The sequence below is a fragment of the Diachasma alloeum genome, unplaced genomic scaffold, assembly GCF_001412515.2.
Source record: "Diachasma alloeum isolate Michigan unplaced genomic scaffold, Dall2.0 Dall_scaffold_00861, whole genome shotgun sequence".
Lineage (NCBI taxonomy): Eukaryota > Metazoa > Arthropoda > Insecta > Hymenoptera > Braconidae > Diachasma > Diachasma alloeum.
In genome coordinates, this window is record NW_021680982.1 from 4,165 (window position 1) to 12,847 (window position 8,683).

An 8,683-nucleotide genomic window follows, 5' to 3' on the forward strand; every position below is an offset into this window, starting at 1 on the left:
AATTCAGAAGCAATGACCCGTCGAGATTTGCAGGCGCTCACGGGAGTTTTTCAGATCTTTGAATTTCTGCTTCAAACCATCCAACATTTCTTCTAATTCTATTTCTCTCGCAGATCGATACTGCTTAGATGAAGGTGGATCGNGATCGATACTGCTTAGATGAAGGTGAATCGATGTCAATTTGGTCATCTTCCGAATCATAATCCATGGAAGAACTGTCGAATTCAGCTTCATCGTCTGGTTCGTCGTCGATTCATATGCCGGAATCATGAAGATGGAAAGATCGACCTGATCTCAGAGAACTGTTCATCACATCCAGACTTGGGTCACATGTTTCACCTTGGAGCATTGATATATCGGGTGGAGTTTCCGAACGCTGAAGATGTGTAGCATTAAGTTTAACCGTGTGGACAGATGGAGGAATGACATATGTTGGAGCTCTCGTTCGGTAGTGACCACAGATTTTCGCAGACAATGGTAAAAAAGGAAATTTCTTGTGTAGTGTCAAGGAAATCGGACGTAGATTATAACCGAGGTGTCCCTTCTCACCAGGAGCCCGCATTGGATTCGCACATCTATCACTCCGCGGCATTCTATGAAATCCGAAGATATCAATTCCGAGAATAAAGATCATTTCTATATAATCTACGCGAAAATTCCTTACCTCGTTGCAAGAATAGAATAAGATAGGAGCTCGGTAATCCATCCACACAGAATCGTATGGTGATAAAAAATCAATCGAAAAATTGAAGTTTTTTCCTAGAATTAAAGCCTTGGAACCGACTGATGACGATAAGTTAATTAATTGATTTGTTTGTTTCTTTCCGCTTTTCTCCTTTAATGCCTAAAGGAGGTTAGGCGGCGTTTGAGGTGAATTTGAAAGTGAATTTCTGTGGTTCCCGGTAGCTTAGTCGGTAAGAGTGCCCGGCGCGTATCTGGGAGACCCGGGTTCGATTCCCGGCTGGGTGAAGCGGAAATTTTTTCTCTCTAAATTCTAATTCTCTTAGAATTCTTTAATGCCTAAAGGAGGTTAGGCGGTGTTTGAGGTGAATTTGAGAGTGAATTTCTGTGGTTCCCGGTAGCTTAGTCGGTAAGAGTGCCCGGCGCGTATCTGGGAGACCCGGGTTCGATTCCCGGCTGGGTGAAGCGGAAATTTTTTCTCTCTAAATTCTAATTCTCTTAGAATTTTTTTTTTTCCTCTCATTTGTTTGATCATAATTTAGCAACCTTACGATGATGATAATGGTCGATTCAACTATCTACCCTTCCCGTAAAAATTTCGACGAAATTTTTTTTTTTCGGCACACTCTTTCTCCGTTACATGATAATGTAGTCTTATATCATCATATATGAACGAAGAATAATGGTTGACAGACTCATTTCTTTTAAAAAAAACCGATGATCTCCCCTAAAAATTGACAAACCTAAAAATTTCGAAAAAAAAAAAATTTTTCCGGTGCATTGCTTCGCTGTTCCATTATGGCTTATTTTTTTCATATCATATAAGGACATTCTGTTAGAAATCAATCACGATTTGATGAGCCGGGTGGTCGGAAGGAAAAATGAGGTTCGGGTTAACGGGTTGATGATTAGCCGGAGGTAATTTGATGAGTTTTCTTTAATAAACGAATAATTTTGCACTGAAAATTGCACAACACAGAGTTTAATAAATAAATGAGTTCCGAGTGAACTGTATACAAATTAACAAAAAGATGATTTGCAGTGTAAATGTTCGATGGTGTACTAAAGGATACGACACGCACGATCGTCCTCGTGCGTGTTCGTCGATGCCCGAAGGTTGCCGAGCGAGCCAAATTCGATATTTAGCCCGACTGAGGGATGATTTTCAACACATTCTCTATCATAAAAAAAAAAAATATTTCGATCGAATATCGAGCGGCCCTAGAGTGAAAAAAAAATGAAAACGCGAAAAATTCTCAAAAAACCGGTCAAGGAGCTTCTTGGCGGCTCTGAAGTATTTTTCATCTTAAAGTACGAGAAAAAACAAAAATTCCCTTTTTTTATTTATCAAAATCGGATGCTCCATTCAGAAGTAATAATTTTTTGAAAATTTCAAGTTTCATAATGATTATCTCAGAAACAAAAAGTGGCAGGGCAATGAAATTTTGCATGATCACTGTCTATATGTAGTAGTTCAAAATGCACCTACTCAATGATTTTTCCCAGACAAAAAAAAATCCGGTGTGGCTGAGTTGTCATGGAATGTCCCATATTCGAAAGACAAAGCCTTAGAATAATCCTTAAATTATATCGCTCAACACATACAGATTATCGCCACAGAGTGAGCAATGAAGTTCTGTACGAAGCAGCGGATATCCAACGAATCGATAACCACATCAGACAAATCTCTAGAAATTACTTTAATAAAATGATAACGATTCACAATGAGACAATAAAAATCTAGCAATATTTGATGATAACGAAGCTACCCACGCAGCTAACATTGGATACCCAAAGCTTCACCACTTTATATTTTATGATAAAAAAGGCTATATCCAAGACGCTAATAACATTCCCATTATATATCACATCAGACGACACATAAATAATAAAAAAATTCCAATGAATATACCAGACACAAATGATCTCATATATTCAACTGCACTATCAAAGAAAGATATCGATGACTTCTCAAGATTAACTAACAAATTCTGGTGGCTGAAAGAAGACAATACTGTTATTCAAGAACTAAATACACGATTTTCAATTATGAAGATAAATAAACAAAATTTACATCCCCCATAAATGATTCAATTATCCCTTTGGGAAGATACTGTATGATCAAGGAACAGTTAAAAAAAAAAAATAATAATATATTTACTTTGTAAAACCTATCTTCTTATTCCAATAAGCTACCAGCCAAGGCCTTCATGATATTAGAAGTGGATTTTTTTCTATCAAAAATAATCTTCCTTTTTTTTTGCTTCCGAATGGAAGCTTTGAAATCATTGGATTTTCACATTTTCTAATTTTGCTTGGAAACGATATAGAATGGTCTGAAACGTAAAAATACGAAGTTTGGACATCGTGTGTGTCTGTGCTCGCGGTCATCTCGTGGTCAATTTTTCGTAAATTAAACGAATAGAAGGCTAAAACAATTCCAAAAAATTTAAAATTTTGTCAGATATTTGATATTGAATTGGAATACCTCGTTGCCAAATTTCAGCCCGATCGGTCCATTTGTTTTTTAGAGAGAGCAATTTGTATTTTTATCGCTTTTCGCGAAAATTTCAAAAACTATTGGACCAATTTCGATATTTTTTTTTCAAAATGTTCGTCTTTGACGTCCTCTATCGGAGTCAATTAGAATATGTATACCCGTTCATACAAAGTTTTCGAGATATTTCGATTTTTCCGTTTTTCATTAAAAAAAGCTTGTACGCACTCTACCCCTCGCAAAAATCGAGATATCAACTTGAAAATTGGTATGAAATTATCTCTTATTATTGTAACGACCAGTATTGAATATGAGCTAAATCGGTTAATTAGTTTCTGAGATATTCAATTTTGTGTTTAAATGTGTTTTATGTAATATCTGAAAAAATATTCAATTGATTTCAATTTTTTTTTCAAAATGTTCGTCTCAATGTCTTCTATCCGAATCAATCAAAATACGTATACCCGTTTATACAGAGTTTTCGAGATATTTAGATTTTTACGTTTTTCATAAAAAGTTTGTACGCACTCTACCTCTCGCAACAATCGAGATATCAACTTGTTCGTTTTTTAAATTTTTTCATTCTTGTACGCACGATATTTTGAGAAAAAATGAAAATAGTAAGTTGAAATTTGGTGTGATTATAGCTCTTACAATATTGAAGATTCGTATTTTGGATAGGCGCAATCGGCCGAGCAGTTTCGGAGATATTTAACCTTTTGTACAAATCTATTTCATTTAAAGATTGAATATGTTCCTGTAGACATCCTGTAGCATGTGGTTATGGCTGTATACCTGTCACAAGGACAGGGCATTACTACGGATTCATTCGGAAGCTTACTACTAATGGAATTGGTAGAAATAAAAAAAAGAAAAGGACTAATAACGCAAAAACTAACGGTCACATGCCTCCCGTCGGATGGGCTCAAACCCCTGCTTGTTAAATTTTTTACCACTATTAATCCCAATACTGTACTTCAAGATTAGTAGCATTAATTATTATAATTACAATATGGTGAGATACACCCAAATATGATATAATATAGATTCGCGAGTGCCCTACAATTAGCCATACGTATCGCTAACTTCCTTTTGGAAAAATCTGTACATAGACTTTTTTAAAACGTTGGTTTTTTTCTTTTGTAAATATCGTATATACTGTTACAAACACTTAATAAAAACAATTGTTAAAAAAAAGGTACAAAATTACTACGGGGAGAGTCCCGAGTTCAAGTTCCGCTTTGGGTGATTTTTTTTTCTTTTTTTTTCTCGGCCCGCCTATTCTGGGACCACTATTTATTTATTTATTTATTATTCATTTTTGGCCCAATTTAATAATTCAGTTAGCTATTTATTAATTTGTAGCGAAGTCCATGCCAGGTAAGGGATATCAGGTTTAGAAATCAGGTCCTGATCATGTTTTGCGTTACATTTCTCATCAGGCCCTGATGTGGTAACCGTAACAGGGCCGGTTCTTTTCTACGGCACAGCGGACCAGGGCCTGACCAGCCAAGTACCAAAATTTTTTCTCGGGTAAGGGTTCACGTCCAGCGGGGCCGAATTCTTCGAGATTTCTTGTTTTTATTTAACAATTTAATTTCTTCATTTAATTGATGCATGCAAATGGAGGGATGGGGGTGGCTCAGATAGACTCTGCAACCCCCCCCTTGTTGGGTAAAATCTTCAACCCTCCCCTATTATGCATCCCCCCTCCACCCCGTCTCGAACTCCGAATTTTCGAGATTTTCTTTTTTATTTGGCAATTTTTCTTTATTTAATTAACGCATGCGAACGGAGGGATGGGGGTGGCTCAGGTAGATTTCGAAACACCTTCCCCTTGTTGGGTAAAATTTTCAACCCTCCCCTATTGTGCGTCCCCCCTCCACCCCCTCACAAAGAGCAAATACTCAAAATTTTTAATTTAAATTTAACAATTTAATTTTTTCATTTAATTAACGCATGCGAACGGAGGGATGGGGGTAGCTCAGATACATTCTACAACCCCCTCCCCCTCCCCCTCCAGGGTAAACTTTTCAACTTTTCCTTATTATGCAACCCCCTACATCTGCTCTCGAAGTCCCAATTTTCGATGATTTCTTTTTTTTTTAACAATTACATTTTTTTATTTAATTAACGCTTGCGAATGGAGGGATGAGGGTGGCTCAAATATATTCTGAAACCCCCTCCCCTTGTTGGCTACAATTTTCAACCCTCCCCTATTATGCGTCCCCGGTCCACGCCCTCTCGAAATCCCTATTTTCGAGATTTCTTTTTTTTATTCAACAATTTCATTTCTTTATTTAATTAACGCATGCGAACGGCAGGATGGGGGTGAATCAGATAGACCCTGCAACCCCCTCCCCATGTTGGGTAAAATTTTCAACCCTCCTGTATTATGCATCCCCCCTACACCCCCTCTCGAAGTCCCAATGTTAAAAATTTTTATTTAAATTTAGCAATTTTATTTTTCATTCAAATAATGTATGCATATGGAGGGGTAAGGGTGTGTTAAACATATTTTGTCATGTTCCTTAATTATTTAGAAAAATTAGGGGTAAAAAAGTTGACCCCCGTCCGCGGTCCCTTTGGAGCCTCGGCAGTACAGTCCGCTCCGAAAGCTGTCGTTCGCCAGAATCGTTCGCCAGTTTCAAGCTCATCGTACTCATCACATCACGTCTTCCCGACGAATGAAATAACGGGTCTCAACTGTGCTTGTTTTTGTTGGTTTTCATCGTGTTGATATTCAATTTTTTTTAGCGTGTCCGTGCATGAGTCCGGCAACACACGGCTGTGGGCTTTGGGGGGAAGGGGGACGGACCTCCTTGAATTCGCAGAATCGTTCAATGTATTTTTTTTCATCGCTGGCGGAAATTGTTTTTGTCGAAGAAAGATCTGTTTTTCAGAGCTCTGGGCGTTAAAACAAATGTACATAACTATGAAATGCATACATTTTTCCCACCTCGAATCGTACGTCATGCTCACAATTCATCGACGTGAGAGATTGAATCAATTGCCTTAGACTTCAAATTTGATTCGTATAAATCAAAAACGTGAGGAACTTTAAATCAAAGGTTCCTACCCTTGAATAATTCGCGTCAACATTGAACTGAATCCCGGTGACATTGAATTAAGAGCGCGGATTTTTGACGGCGGAAAATAGGACCCCAAGCGCCGAAAACTATGAATCAACGGTGCCGCCCTCGATTCAAGAGCGCGACTTTGAAACAAAGTCAGCGCTTTTCAATTTTTTTCCATGTCAAGTGCGACTTTGAAATAGCGTCCGGATTTTTCTCAGTGTAGAAGATATGGGTCATTATCCGAAAAACTCATTTTCTTAATTTCATTTTGCAAGATTATGAACATGTCATTAGAGTGTATCTCGGCCCATATTTCGATTCTATATATAGATTGATGGAGTTTTAGAGCGCCAGTGCGCTACAACCTCAAAAACTTTGAAGTAATGGCCTAATTATAGAATTCACTAGCGAAGAGATAAAATGATTTTATCGCGGGTTAGTTTTTGATGAATATCTCAGGATCTTCAAACGAGTCACGAGAACCATTACACCACGGTACTGACATTGAATTTCAGAACTTACCGTTTATTGAAGAATTCGCCCTGTTCTAATGCAACAAATGATGAATAGAATGGCCAACGGTGGTGTGAACCTTTCATCAGATGTCAGATGGTCAAAATCTGAAAATTTGTACCCTTCTGATATGTTCAAGTCAGTGCGACCGCGATAAATGTGAAATATTTAATATTTTTCGAAAAACGTTGGACAAACTTTGAACACAAATGACCAGTGCCACAGCATATATCAAATGGATTAATTGACAGGAATATATTTGTACGGTATTCCTGTTGAAACAATACAAGGACTATGTAGATCGAACTCCAAACTGTGGAAGTAAACAGAACGGTAATCTTCAATTCCTGACAATGGACGACCCACGGTACTGAGATCTGTCGTCGTTTTTACGCAATTTTACCACCTGAATGTGGTAAATGGCGGGGCGTTTCGATGAATAAATTTGAATATCATAAGAATACATAAGAGAAATGTAGAGTTCATCAGTTAATCACATTGTAGGAACGCAAAAACCTCGTGGACAAAAATATGACAATTTTCGGATAATGACCCATATACAATCATAAAAATGTTTGAATGGAAATTATTTGTTATTTTCAAATCACTTAAATCAATGAACATTAGTCACGTCTAACGACTGGCGACCGAGTCAGGCCCAGTCTTGGTGCTCAAACAGGGCTCAACCAGCCTCGGATGTCAGTCTTGGCCCATGACTAGGCAATATTGGACCACTTGTTAATTCCTACCTGGGAAGTACAAATTTCACGGTATGATCTAAATCTCCTACAATTCCTATTACATCCTTATTCAAATCTCCCCCATTTACATGCACGACCGGAGTCATCGAACTCAGCATGATCTCAGGAGAGTCACGGTGCGTCGGCCATGCCATATATACATCCATGTTTCTCTATTCACCTCCTTTTTCTTCATTCCCCCTTTCGCTCCAACCAACATTTCGTACCTCTGTTAGCCATACTATTAATGAATCACCTACCTCAACCTGATAGTTCATCCATGGAGTAGTCGATGTAGAGTATTGCAATAAACATGCCTGGCCATTTTTGAGACGTAGGGGGAATGTTCAATGTTTTATTTTTTTGTTTTTTGCTTCCGAATGCAAGCATTGCATTCGATAGATTTTTCGACTCGCTAATTTTGCTTGGAAGCGATGCAGAATGATCTGAAACGGAAAAATACGAAGTTTGAGGACCATGTCTGTGTGTGATCATGTCCAGTCGGTGGTCACTTTTTCTTAAAATTGATGAATAAACAGGAAAAATCATCCCAAATAATTTGAAATTTTGTCAGTTTATTGGCATAATTTGGGACTAACTCTACGCCAAAGTTCAGCTAAAGCCATCCATTAGTTTTTGAGAAATAACGATTTGTTTTTTTACGCGTTTTCCCAAATATCTCGGAAAATATCCAACCGATTTCAATATTTTCTTTAAAATGTTCGTCTTGATGTTCTCTATCTTAATTAATCAAAATATAAATACCCGTTCATACAAAGTTTTCGAGATATATCGATTTTTCTATTTTTACCTCGAAATCGTTGTTCGGTCTCTAGCAGACGCAAAAATCAGAATATCAACTTGAAATTTGGCACGGAGGTGCCTCTGATAATTGCAATGATTTGTATTGAATTTGGGCTAAATCGGATAATTAGTTTCAGAGAGATTCAACTTTGTATGTAAACCTAATTTCTTCAATTTTTCTATGACGAGTTAACTTATTGTAATATTTTTTTTCCACAATATTCGTCTTTTTGTCCTGTATCTTAATCAATTTAAATGTACATACCTGGCCGGTTGCTTGATAATCTACTAAGGATTATCAAGCAACAGTCCTACATCAAATTTGAGGTCGATATATTTGATAGTTCTTGAAATGGAATAATTCACCGAAA